This window comes from Neovison vison, chromosome 7 (genome assembly GCF_020171115.1).
Source record: "Neovison vison isolate M4711 chromosome 7, ASM_NN_V1, whole genome shotgun sequence".
In the NCBI taxonomy this organism is placed as follows: domain Eukaryota; kingdom Metazoa; phylum Chordata; class Mammalia; order Carnivora; family Mustelidae; genus Neogale; species Neogale vison.
This window is the reverse complement of record NC_058097.1, coordinates 57032441-57046633: the sequence shown is the minus strand read 5'-3', so window position 1 is coordinate 57046633 and position 14193 is coordinate 57032441.

Here is a 14193-nt window from a genome sequence, read left to right as displayed (position 1 = left end):
GGTCTGAGCTTGGTCTGATACAAATCATGGATGTGGTTTCTCTGGAAAATTCTAACAATGGTCTCTGTTCTCAGGAAGCTCAAATCTAACCAGGGAGATGATATATATTCATAAAACCTAGAAATAGAAATGGAACCAAATTCCAGAAGAGGCGGGAGTTCATTGTGGGCTCAGAGTCACTCAGGGTACTTTGGATTAGGTGGAGCTTTTTAGGGTAGGACTTGGGTTGTGGAGGCCAGAGAGTAGGGCAGTACAGGGAAGAAGCGTGGAGCTAATTGGATGGTGATATTTGAGGGCAGTGGGGGGAAGGGCTGTTATTGTTCATTTTTTGTGTTCCTGAATTTATGTAGGGCCTGGCACTTTGGGAGCACTCTATCAGTGTTTGTTGAATTAAGCGATATTCTTGTAACACTTTAACTAGGCCTGGTTTGTTAGGAAGCATGTAAAAAGTTCAGTCCATTATCAGAAAGAAAATTTCACTGATGAATGGTCACATGCCACAAGGGACCTGGTGGGAGTGCTTTCCTTTGCCCACTGAGTTATCTGTCAGTCCGCTCCCAGGCTGCTGCAGGGTCAGTGAGCTCCTCAGCCCTCCGTCGTGCTCCCCTCAGTCCTGACTCCCTGTCAGTTCCTTCTGTCTGCTTTTCACCTCCAAGGACTTGGGGTGGAGGGTTGGGTCCTGGATACCATGGGAAGGGGCTTTGGGTCCCTCAGGTGCATTTATATAAAACACCCCCCAAGACAAATAGACCTTTTTCTTTTTAATATTGACAACTACTTAGAGCCCATCTTGAGAACATTATTTGTTTTAACACAGCCTCTCTGCCTTACAAAGCTTCCCCTTCAGGAAGGAGATAAGGGAAAAGTGGGGAGAAAATACCATTCTGCCCCATTTGGTTTCCTGATTCTACAGTATACTTAGTAGACATTCAGAAATGCCTATTGAGGGGCGCTTGGGTAGCTCAGTGGGTTAAAGCCTCTGCTCAGGTCTTGATCCCAGGATCCTGGGATCAGCAGGGAGCCTGCTTCCTCCTCTCTCTCTGCCTGCCTCTCTGCCTACTTGTGATCTCTGCCTGTCAAATAAATAAATAAAATCTTTAAAAAAGCCTTGAGTTTAAGCTTTAAAAAATAAAAGAAGAAATAAAATAAAATAAAATAAAATAAAAGAAGAAAGAAAAAAATAAAAGAAAAGAAGAACGAAAAAAGAAAAAAAAATGCCTGTTGTTTGATTCCATGATTCAAGCTGCCCTAATAATCATTTATTCATACATATATTCAGTAGACATTTGAGCACCTAATGTGTGCCTGGTGTTTGCTGGGTGGTGGCTACTGAGAAGAAGGTGTAACTGCCCCATTTCACAGAACGGAAATTAAAGCACAGGGAAATTATATGATTTATGGCATCATATAGTTCCATTAGCCTCAGAACCACAAGACTCACACTCAAGTTTCCTGACCTGGAATTTCTGTTTGTGTGGAAGCTGTGGTGAAGTCGAACAGGAGAGAGTGGATGTTCAGAATGAGCCCATAAATGCCTTGGATTAGCCAGAAGGAAATGTCTGACCCAACTATGACTGTTTGGGACATTTGCATTACTACTTTTTTTTTTTTTCACTTTGAACTTGAAATGAAGAAAACTGAGCCCAAAGAACAAGAGTGGAAGATTTTCACAGGGGGTTGCTGGGATGGCCCTCAAAAGTCTGTGTCTATCTCTGTCAAGATATTTCCTGCTGAACTGTGATTGTCTGGCTTTGAATTAGGTTTCCTCCATAGCCCAGAGCTCAGTGAGAGCAGAGACCAGGTCTGGTTCATCTTTGCGTCTCCAGTGCATAGTACATAACAGGTTCTAATAAATATATATATTTTTTCTAATAAATATTTCTTAAAAAGTAAAACTGAATATGGGGCTCCTGGGTGACTCAGCCAGCTAAGCATCTAACTCTTGATTTTGGCTCAGGCCATGATCTCAGGGTCGTGAGATCTAGCCCTGAGTCAGGGCTCTGTGCTCAGTCAGCAGAGAGTCTATTGAAAGTCGCTCCCTCTGCTCCCCACCAACTCCCTCTCTGTTTCTCAAAATAAATCTTAAAAAAAAAAAAACTGAATAGGGCGCCTGGGTGGCTCAGTCATTAAGCGTCTGCCTTCAGGTCAGGTCATGGTACTAGGGTCCTGGGATTAAGCCCCTCATTGGGCTCCCTGCTCAGCAAGAAGCCTGCTTCTTCCTCTCCCACTCCCCTTGCCTTTATTCTCTTCCTTGCTGTCTCTGTCAAATAAATAAATCTTTAATAAAAAAATTAAAAAGGGGCGCCTGTGTGGCTCAGTGGGTTAAAATAAAGCCTCTGCCTTAAGCTCAGGTCATGATCCCAGGGTCCTAGGATCAAGCCCCGCATCGGGCTCTCTGCTCAGCAGGGGAGCCTGTTTCCCCCCACCCACTTCTGCCTGCTTTTCTGCCTACTTGTGATCTCTGTCTGTCAAATAAATAAATAAGATCTTTTAAAAATTTTAAAAAATTGAATAAAATGTATATGCCAACAGAGATGTGGGGTGACCGAGCCACTGCGCAAGTAGGAAAAACCAGTGTTGTCACATCAGCTGATGTGGTTTTCTAATATAGATCTAGTGCCCAGAATGGGGAAGTGGGTGGTCCTGTGGTTCTGCTGCTCTGGTCAGAACATTCCTAGAATACTGAGCTTTCATTGTGCTGGACACACTTCGCTGGCCCATTGGAAAGGGACAGAAGAGTGTAGGGACTTAAAGATTGTCATTTGGGAGAGGTCTGTTTTGTGAAAATTATTAGATGTATTTCAGGACCGGCAGAGAGTAGGACTCGGACTGGTGAGTGCAGCAGACACACTCGGCTCAGGATGAGAAAGAACTGTCACAGCAAAGGAAATTTTCTTGGAAAATTACAAGTTTACTGACAGAGTTCAGGCAGGGGCTAGATGTCTACAAATGTGTCACAGTGATTTTTTGTTGTTGTTTTTGAAGGTTATTAGGGCAGGGCTTGGCTTGAAGCCCAGCTTCCCTGCTAATATCGCATTTTATTATGTATTATAAAAACTACCCAGGGTGCCTGAGTGGCTCAGTGGGTTAAAGCCTCTACTTTCGGCTCAGATCATGATCTCAAGGTCCTGGGATCGAGCCCCACATCGTGCCCTCTGCTCAGCAGGGAGCCTGCTTCCTCCTCTCTCTCTCTGCCTGCCTCTCTGCCTACTTGTGATCAAAAAACAAACAAACAAAAAACCTACCCTTTGAAATGTGATATTACCATACGATGCAGGCTGACGTCTGTCTGACAGCTGCTTCCGGTCACTCTGGGTGGTTGTGATTCTCTTATCTAATCTGTGACTTGGACTTCACCCCTTCTGCCAATCCCCATCCCTCTCACTGGCAAGAACTGTGTGATTAAGTGCATTTGCTGGTTGTGGCCACAAGATGGCAGCGCTGCCCCACTGGTGTTTCCTGAGCACTACTAGGGCTCGGGCAAGTATGTGGGGGAGGGGGGCTGCGGTGTTAGGGTGAGAGAAAAATGAATGAAAAATGAATTAAACACAAATGAATAGGTAATTATTTTCCCTCTCAAGTGACAGAGTTGAGGTGAGTTGGAAACTATTGCATTTTAGAACTGGGACATACTTTTTTTGTTTTGTTGTTTTTTTTTTTTTGAATTGTGTTATGTTAGTCACCATTAGTTTTTTTTTTTTAAGATTTTATTTATTTATTTGACAGAGAGAGATCACAAGTAGGCAGAGAGGCAGGCAGAGAGAGAGGAAGGGAAGCAGGCCCCCTGCTGAGCAGAGAGCCCCATGCGGGACTCGATCCCAGGACCCCGAGATCATGACCCGAGCCCAAGGCAGCGGCTTAACCCACTGAGCCACCTAGGCGCCCTCACCATTAGTTTTTGATGTAGTGTTCCATGATTCATTTTTTGCGTATAACACCCAGCGCTCTATGCAATCCATGCCTTCCTTAATACCCATCACCGGGCTCACCCAACCTCCCACTCCCCTCCCTTTTAAAACTCTTCCGTTTGTTTCCCAGAGTCCATAGACTCTCATGGTTCATTTCCCATTCTGATTTCTCCCCCTTCATTTTCCCTTCTCCTAATGTCCTGCATGCTATTCCTTATGTTCCACAAGTAAGTGAAACCTTATGATAATTGACTTTCTCTGTTTGACTTATTTCACTGAGCATAATCTCCTCCAGTCCCATCCAAACTGATGCAAAAATTGGATATTCATCCTTTCTGCTGGCTGGGTAATATTCCATTGTGTATACGGACCACATCTTCCTTAGAGAGCACATCGGCGCATATAAGTGGGGAGAGGAGCATAGGGAGAGGGAGAAGCAGGAAGGGAGAAGCAGAGTTCCTGCTGAGCACAGGTCTTCAGGTAGGGCTTGATTCCAGCACCCTGAGATCTTGACTTGAGCCCAAGACAGATGCTTAACTGACTGAGCTATCCAGGTGCCCCTGGAACATACTTTAGAGAAGTATCTCAAATTTTCATGTGTTTATAGATCATTTATATATTGTTTTATAGATTGTTTAAATACAGGACTGATTCCTCTGGTGGGGCCTGAGATGCTGCATTTCAAATAAGCTTTTGGGTGATGCTGGTTGCTGCTGGTTGGTGGGCCACACTTTGCGTAGCAAAGCTTTTAGAGGTCATTTAGGGATTAGGTCTCACTTCACCTGACCTATGGATGAGGAGAAACTGAAGTCCAGAGAGAATATGTAAATGGCCGAATAAAGTCATGACATCAGTGCATAACTTCTTGCATTTAAACTCAAACTTCTGCCTCTTAGTCCAGTTCTCACTCCACTGTATTGTGTGGCTCCCTTTACTGTTGTCAGTGGCATCTTTTTGGCAGAGGAACCCAGAACCCTGATTTTTGCCACTGTCCCCTTTGGTCTTGGCTCAAGGGATCACTTTGGTTACTCTCTTACTCAAAATCTTCACAAAGGCTCTTGTGTAAATACAAGATCAAATTCAAACGTCTCTGTCTAGTTTTTGTGGTTGTACAACATATGGTCCTAATTTGGCAAGCTTACCTAACTTCCCTGTTTCTTAATCTTATTTTTCTGTCATAGTATTCTCTGCTCCTTCTTATTCCTTAAACATACCACGTCCAGTCTTCTCTCAGTGGCCGTGCTATTGGCATGGGCTTTGGAGTTCAACACACCTGCTTGTTAATCCCAGATCCACCAACAACCTTGACAAGTTATGCTACCTTTCTGAGGATCGGCAACCACTGAAATAACCTCAAGTGGTGGTTGAGAGGAATAAGTAAAATAACATGCAAACGCCCCCTCATTCCTGAAATCCCCCTCCAAATTAGCATCTCCAGTGGTGCCTGACTCCTGCTTCCCTGTGCTCGTTTCTTATCATCACTGTTTCCCTAAGACTCAACCATTCAAAGGCCTCACCTTTCTCACGAAACCTTTCCTGGCCATTCCTGACCTCGTTGACCCCAACTTTCTATAAATTATTTCACCTAAACATTAGCATTGAGTTATGTACCAGCCTCTCAGGGAGAGGCCTGATGGATATTTGGATTTGTAATAGTTGAGGGACAATTGAGTTGCATTTTTCCATAGGGCCGGCTGACTGTGTCACAGCTCCCTTCTCTTTTGTCACAGTCCTGCCTAGCAGTAGCTCCCCTGCGCCAGTGGCACCAGATCCTGGTAGTTTGTGGATACTTTAGGGATAGTTCTCATCGGGGTCCTTCCTGCCTTGGGATTTGGGTTAAACTGGTGTTCCTGTTTGCATGTTATTGATGGCCCCTCCAAGGGAGGGGATGATGAAATCTCTTCATGGAAACCTCAAGATAATAGCGGTAAGGAAGTTGAGCATAGTATCATTGCTTCAACAACCTGGTGACAGGAGATTGTGTACACTTTCCTATTTCGTGAAATTTACATCAGTATCCTTATTCACTTACTTCAGAAGAGATTAAGGACAAAGACCCAGTGGGAAAGGCTGGTTGTTTAAGGGAGGCCGTGCAGTTCCGACTTCGATTCTGTGAACAGTCCGCTCAGCTGTAGCTGGAAGTGCTCATTTGCGTGTGTTTGTGTATTTATATCACATGATTTATAACTCCCTCCCTCAGTGGTACTAAGGAGCTTGCATTAGGCTCATGATTGTAAAATTATATGGTGTGTGCCTTCTGTGCAGCAAAGGTTTCCCTGAAGTCTGGAGAGAAAATAGGCCAGCAGGGCTGGACATTTCACTTAACATCCTACCCTCTTTTTTTATTGGACAGCAATCTACTCACCCATCACTTTCTCAATCAGGGGATTTTTGGTCTTTCCTTTCCCCTACCATGGGTCCATGCCAAAGTCCAATTATATTTATCTTGTGCCTGGAACTGGCTGTTATTTTAAAAAGAGAGGTCTGAGGAATGGCTTCCTTATTGATTTCCAGTATTCTAATGTTCATTGTCTAAGCTGGTGGTTTCCAGCCCTAGAGTCTGGTTAGAATCACCTGCAGGGCATTTAAAAACCTACCAAAGCCAGTGCCTTATCTCCAGAGAGTCTGACTTGATTCGTCTGTGGTGCGGCCCTGGCATTTGTAGTTTTTAAGAGCTTCCAAGTAATTTTACGGAGAAACCTTAGGCACGTGTTCAAAGTTAACATCACCAGTAGTGGGAGATATCAGGGTAGCCGGCCTGATATGATAAACTGAAAAGGCACGGCATCATGTCTGTGTTATTGTTGCCGAAAGTGCATAGCCTAAGTTTAATCATGAGGGTATATTAGATAAGCCCAAACTGAGGGTCATTTCACAGAATAATTGGCCAATACGCTTAAAAAAATGTTAAGTTAATGAAGGTAAAAGAATTTCTCAGAAACTGGCCTAAATTAAAGGAGACTAAGGAGATAAAACTGCCAAATACAATGTTTGATCCTAGACTGGTTCCTAGTCCAGAAAAAGGACCTTAGTGGAAAGGCTGATGGAATTTGAACAAGATCTGTAGATTAGTTCATCATATTATCAATGATAATTTATTGATTTTGGTCCTTGCTTATCTACAACATTAATATTTGGGGAAGTTGAGTGAAGCGTATATGGGAACTTGGACTATTTTCGGAACATTTTTGAAGGTCTGAAAGTATGTCAAAATGACAAGTTAAAGAAAAAAACAAAGAAAAACATTTTCTAGGGAATTAATGAATTTCCAGAGTTGAAAACAATTTCCTTAGGTCTTCTTGCCTAATACTGTCAGAATTAGCTTCCTGACAATGCTATTTTGTCATGTTTCTGACTTTTTTTCCTTTTTTTTTTGAACGATTTTATTTATTTATTTGGTAGACAGAGATCACAAGTAGACAGAGAGGCAGGCAGAGAGAGAAGAGGAAGCAGGCTCCCCGCTGAGCAGAGAGCCCAATGCAGAGCTCAATCCCAGTATCCTGAGATCATGACCTGAGCCGATGCAGAGGCTTTAACTCACTGAGCCACCCAGACACCCCTGTTTCTGACTTTCTTAAAGCTTCCCAGTTATTCCTATTATCTGTAGGATAAGTTCGGATTCCTTAGGCTGGCATTCAGAGCCCCTGTATCATTCCCCGATCTGCTGCCTTGCTCAGCCTGCAGTTTACTTTCTTTCTTTTCTTTTTCTTTTTAATATTTATTTATCCATTTTAGAGAAAGAGAGTGCACGCATGCATGGTGGGGAGTGACAAAGGGAGAGAGAAACCCAGACACCATGCTGAGCTCTGAGCCCACCATGGGGCTCGATCTCATGATCCTGAGATCATGACCTGAGCTGAAACCAAGAGCTGGACACTTAACTAACTGCACTACCCAGGCACCTCAACAGTTCACTTTTGTGTATCTTGAGTTTATTCTAATTCTTTCCCTTATTTCTATAATGCCCTTGCCTTCCTGCTCAGCCTCCTGAATTATTGTTCACCTTAAAGCCCATCTCAGACTCTGTCTCTTCAGTGAAGCCCTTTGTGAATATCTCTGTTGGAAGCAGTCATCCTTCCCTTCTTTGAAATATAGTAGGTAAGATGGTGTGGAGTGAAAACATGAGCTTTAGATTAAGTAATATGTGAGTCTGAGTCCTGGTTCCATTTTTAACCAGTTCTTGGAGAGGAGACAAATGACTTCTTGAAGTTTTGGTTTCTCATTTGTGAAATAGGGATAATAGCATTTACGTCAAAGGGCAATTCTGAGCATTAGATGAAGTCTAAACATAAAGTTTTCCAGCACCTAGGTGGTTTCTTCCTCGCTTGGTTTGTAGCTCAGCAGTCTTCAAAGGGATTGTGGTTGCAAAAGCTCTTGTCAAAATTTTCTGCCAGTCTTTAAAAACATATTTGCCTCTAGTCATCACTGAGATGACAGAAACTCCTGAGCTGAATTGAGTGCTTGGGGCTTTAAGGAATTCAACTGAGATTATGTTTTCCTGGAACCAAACTCAGTGAATAAGTGACCTATGGATAGAAGAATGTAACCCAACAGAGGGAGAAGGGAGGGACAATGGGTTTCTAAGCCTGTGATGCCTCCCACACCCTTCCCTTTGCTCTTGGTCAGAGAGCATTGAGGAAGTACAACTCCTTACTAAACTTCTTAAGCCATGAGTCCTGCCAAACAGCCCTTACTAATCCATTCTGTGTCCAAGTACAATGTACAGAGGTGAGTCAGGTCCCCTGTGTGGTGAACACTTTTCCCCCCTTTTCTGCTCTCTCTACCCGCACAGCTCAGTGCTGCATGCTCTGGTTGGCCGCAGTCCCAGGTCTCTAGTATTAGTCTGAGAAGACAAGTCCTGAGGGGCAGACTGAGAAGGAAGTCAGATGCCAACAGGCATGGAAATAGACAGGTGGAGCTGCCACTGTACAAAGGCCACAAACCCTGGGTGTGTTTTATGACTGTTTCTACATTTAGAATCTCCTCCCCTTTATGACCATTTCAAGAACTCTCCCAACCTCCTGCTTCTTATTACATCTTCTCTCCCTAGTGCACGTCTTTTGTGGCCAGAGAATGGCTGTGCAAATAGTTGACAGTTCAGTAAGAATGACTTTTCATGGGGACTGGGAACCTGACCTGTTTCTTCCCAAAAGAGATTGAGGTTCATAAAAGCAAGCTTTTATAAGGGATGTGCAATTGTGAGTGTGGTATGAGGGAACAGGTGCAACCGTGAATGGGAAGACAGGAAACAAAATGCTGACCATTGAATCCGGCAAATGTGGTCAGGGAGCAAAAATCATTCTGGAAGGTAGATTTCATTCAGGAGACCTCTGAAATCTTAAGATATTCTCCCCCCAGATTAAATTATTTATTTGGGTGGGAGATGAAGTTAAATTATGAGTTGTGGGATGTAGGGTAAATTACTTCTCTGTCAGTTTTTTAAATCTGTTAAAACAGGGATGATAACATTCATGGGATTTTTTGATCAAGACTGTAGCTTCATAACAGCCCACAGGATGGTGTCAGGCACAGACTGAGTGCTGAGTGGGTGGGTGTGAGCTCTTACAGTTATGGCAATAGGCAAAGATGCCATCCTTGTCACCTGGGTAGAGATGCGCTTTTTAGCCAGGGTCCTGGCAGGGCTGGAGATGAAAATGATAGGGGAAGTTAATTTCCAAGAGTAGAAGGATTGGGTCACAGTAACTCATGAACAACATTCTGGAAAGTGTCATAATTCAATGATGGGATCCCCAGGGGGTCTGTAGCTTCTGTCACAATTATTGGTTCTGGGGGCCTGGGATCACAAGTAGGCAGATCAGAAGAGAGAGAGGGGGAAGCAGGCTCCCTGTCCAGCAGAGAGCCCAATGCAGGGCTCGATCCCAGGACCCTGAGATCATGACCTAAGCTGAAGGCAGAGGCTTAACCCACTGAACCACCCAGGTGCCCATAGTTATTTTCTTTTTAGCACTTCACCTTGATTTTCAAAATAAAAACATTAAATATCATTACTCCAGGATCTTATAAATATCCCCTCCTGGGCTTGAGGCCAAACCGGAGCACGCAGCACTGAGCTGTGCAGGTGGAGAGTGTAGAAAAGGGAGGAAAGCTGTCAGTGCACAGGGGACTTGACTCACCTCTCTACATAGCACATGGGCACAGAATGGATTAGTGAGGGCGGCTTGGTTTATAGGGTGTGTTCTGATTGCCTGCTCTTCTCTGTTAACTTTCTCCAAAGCCATTCCTTGCCTTCTCTCCTTCCCACCTCTCCCCACATTGACCCATAGCCCTCATTACTTAGAGGCAGTTAATATGTGACCCCTAGACAAGAATATCCATCTGGCTGAAACCCTAAAAAAACCATGTGCTGTGGGAGCATGGAGCAGGAAGCTTTCATCTGCCTGCAGGAGCCCTTCAAGGTGTCTGAGAGAGCGTGCCATTTGAGTTTGCTGAGGGCAAGGGCAAGAGAAGAAAGGGTGTGAGAGGCAAAGGAACAGCTTGTGCAAGGGAAGGAAGGAAGAAACAGTAGGTCCCCCCCCCTTCTCACCCCCTCAGCCTGGAAACACTAGACTCTGTCCTAAGGATTAGCATAAGACTTTGTTCTTCAATCTAAATGGCCCATCACCTCAGTGGATCAAACCCAAATGAACAAATTTCTAGGCATCAAGGAGTTAGGTCAGAGACCTGTTATGGGGCAAGCCAAGACACTTGGGCAACTTGGAATTGTATCAAGTAGCTTTGGACTCAGTGCCCGGAGAGAATGTGCTCGTGAAACATTTGTTGTTTAGGGGCATCTTGGTGGCTCTGTTGGTTGAGCAACTGATGCTTGATTTTGACTCAAATAGTGATATCAGGGCTGTGGGATCAAGCCCCGAGTTAGGCTCAGTGCTCAGCACAGAGTCTGCTTGTCCCTCTCCCTCTGCTCAAATAAATAGATAAATAGAAGTATTTGCTTAAGGTTCAGGTTTTTCTGCTCTTTCCTTCTTGCTTCTTGCAGTACTGGGGTGGGCAGTGTCCCCCTGTCCCGTATATGTGCCCAGTATCTTGCAGGAAGGGTTTGTTCCTTTTGTTGATGTGTAGCTAGCTCTGAGGCTTTTTTGTTTGTTTGTTTGTTTTGTTTTGTTTTGTTTCACTAGCAATTAAGGAAATGATAGAGTGGCTCCTTTCTCCACTAACAGTCTCATAATGGAGTCACCTAAATCTCATCTTGATTCCTCCACCCTCCAGGGAGCCACACCTTTTCCTGGTCCTCCTAGATTCTGGGGGCCTCAGAGGCCATGCAAAGCCCTCTGTGAGGGAAAACAAACACACAACAGAAAACAAAACCCAGGAGTGAGTAAGAACTCTTGCAGTTGCCTCTGTTTACTTAAGGTATGTGTTCCTTTCTCCCTTCCCCCTCTCCACCCTGATATCTGAGGGCCAAGTCCCCATCTCTGGGCACAAAACTGGTTTCCTTCTGCTCTTATGGTTTGGTTCCACCCACCCAGACAATGGGCCTTTTCTCCCCCTAGAGTCAAAGGCCCTAGTGTTTGGCCCTAGGAGTTCCACTCTGAACTGGTGCCAAGGCTCGAGCTTCCTCTTCTGTTCCTCCCAGGTCATCTGGGAATCTGCATGCCTGTGGGTGCGGTAGGGAGTCCTGAGTTATGTCCAGAAAAAAGGGAATCCCACACGGTTGTGCTTGGGAGACTCTTCTAGGGCTCATAGCAGAAGAAGCAGAATTGTGGGCCTGGGCCCTGGGCCATGGTGCTGGTGATTAAAGCTGTGACCTCCAGCCAGTAGATTTGTTTCTCTAGTCCTTAGTTTTGCCGTGCATGATGAGGAGCTTTGGCCACTAGAGCAGAGGCCCCGTGGCTTGAATGCCCGGCCATGCCTTTCTTCTCTTCCCTTGAAGTCCGTATCATCCCTTCAGGGCCCAAGGATCCACCATTGGATAAACTTAATTTGGCTGATGTCTGGTTGAGAGGCGACATGTTCCCTGGGTGGCTGGCCTCTTAGATTACAGTGGAGTGGTGGGTATTTTTGGCCTGGCCTTATTTTGGGGCTCTCTTTGGCAGCAGGAGGGGTAAGGCTCTCCCAAATTGTGCAAGTCTTGACAAACAGCCCAAAAAGTTTGGAGTCTTGTGAGTGGGGAACTACCAGAGGCTTTCAGTGGGAAGTGACCTGGTCAGATTGTGTTTCAGGACACATGCTCTGGCAGCTGGTTTGTTGCAGCTGTGGGGAGTGTGCCTGGGAGTCTGAGATCTGAGCTGGGAGTGCAGGGGCAGGAGAGCCATTTGAAGAACGGGCAGGGCTTGGTGAGTGACCAAAGCGGTGATGGTGGGTGGGGAAAGCTGAGGATGACTTGGAGCTGAGTCTGGGTTGAGCTTTTGGGTGGATGGGGTGCCATTAGCCCTGAGATAAGAATGAGGGATAGGCTGGCCTGGGACTGAGATGCTAAACACAGTTTTGGGTATGTTTGGATGAGATGCTTGTGGACTGTCCAGGTAGAATTGCTACGGGCAGTGGGGAGAAGCTCTAGGAGAAGGATGGGCTGGGGCCAGGAATTGGTGGAGGCAGTGATGGAGAGGAGGCGTTGTGCCCAGCACTTGTCCCTCAGCTCAGCACGGTCACCTCAGCACAAGGCCACAGGTACGCAGGCCTGAGTGCTCTTCTTCCTCAACCTTTTCTGTTGATCAGAATGGTTTTTCAGGGTTTTGGCAAGATGGATATTCTTTGTCTAGGGGTCACATATTAACTGCCCGTAAGTCTTCTGGAAAATGGGGGCTGTGGGTAGATTAGGGGAGAGGTGGAAAGGAGGGAAGGCAAGGAATGGCTTTGGAGAAAGTTAATAGAGAAGAGCAGGCAATCAGAACACACCTTACAAAACACTTGACATTCATCACAAAACATAAAAGCACAATGTAACTTGAAACTTTCATTGAGAGCCTGGTGTTCAGGATCCAGGGGCAGAAGGGAGTGCTGAGACTAGCAGGGCACAGGGAAGAGGTAATTTAGGAGGAGGCTAATAGCCAAGCAGCTAGCTCAAGAAACTCTATAGCTGAAAAGTTACCGGGAGTAATTATAATATAAACTAGTACTAGCCAACCAATGTGGTGTGCTTCCTAATTTATAGTACAACTGACAACTAGTAGGACAGCTAGTACCCAGCAAATACCATGTGCTTACTCCCTTCCAGGCAGTGTGCTAAGCATGGTAAATAACTAGATCACTTCATGTGCTCCCTGTAACAGCCCATGTGGTGGGTACTTTTATGAGCCCCATTTCACAGACGTGGGGGCTCAAGTGCTCCTGCTGCTCGTACTCAAGAGCCAGGGTCTGAGGCCAGGTCTGGGGACCTCGCCACCTGTGCTCTTAGCCACTCGGTGGCAGGTGGGGCAGTGAGAAGGTAGGACTTCTCTGAGATTCTCGGAGATGGTCCTTGAACATCTGTATGAGAATTATCTGGGATGTTTGTTAAAAATCGAGACTGACGGGTCTTACCCTAGACCAACCGAGAGCAGAATTTCTCAAACACTGATAGTTAAAACTACTGGGCCAGAGGGCCGGAGGTCTGGGTTCTGGAAGGCAGTGGAATCTTGGCTTCTTTAGTCACCCGCTGTTTGGTTCTCATTCCTCTGTGAATCGACAATGCAGTCTACACTTGCTTTCTTCCTCTGGGCTGTGTTGGAGGGGTACATTCCATCCTGAGAATGGATGAAATCACACTGACATTTATGATAGGGAGGCATTTGGAGGCAGTGTCCTTTACTCACATTTTCTCTTCACCCTTCATTTGCTTCTCCCTGCCTCAGGGTGGGTTTCACTTCTCTGCCTGTCCCCTGGGGAGGCTTGCCAACTGGATGGCACAGAGGCTCAAGCCACCTGGGTGGGACAGAGGCTCTGGGAGGGCAAGGGAACCAGGGAGGGGCTCAGGGCTCTGTGGGGGCTTCGCCACTGCCGGTGGAGCTCCACCTATGAGACTAGGGACCGTGGAGCCATAGCCTGGGATGCTAGGTGGAGGCCCCATCATCCATGGCTGTGGGCTCTTCTGAAATGGAGGGTTAATCTCCCTAAGGCCCCAAGCCAGGCAGTGCAGAAAAACAGGAAGAAATGCCAATCCTCATCTCATCCCCTAGTAAGTTTAGAAGGCTGATCCAGTTGCACCCCTACCTTGAGTGAGGACAAGGGGGTTTTATATAGTTCACTTTGGGGGATATTCCCACACCAGCCTTTAGGAGATCCAGAGGGAGGGGGAGAGCCCTGGGCTGGGAGTGAGGAGAGCTGGTTCTTAGTAGTGTGTGAGCTAAGT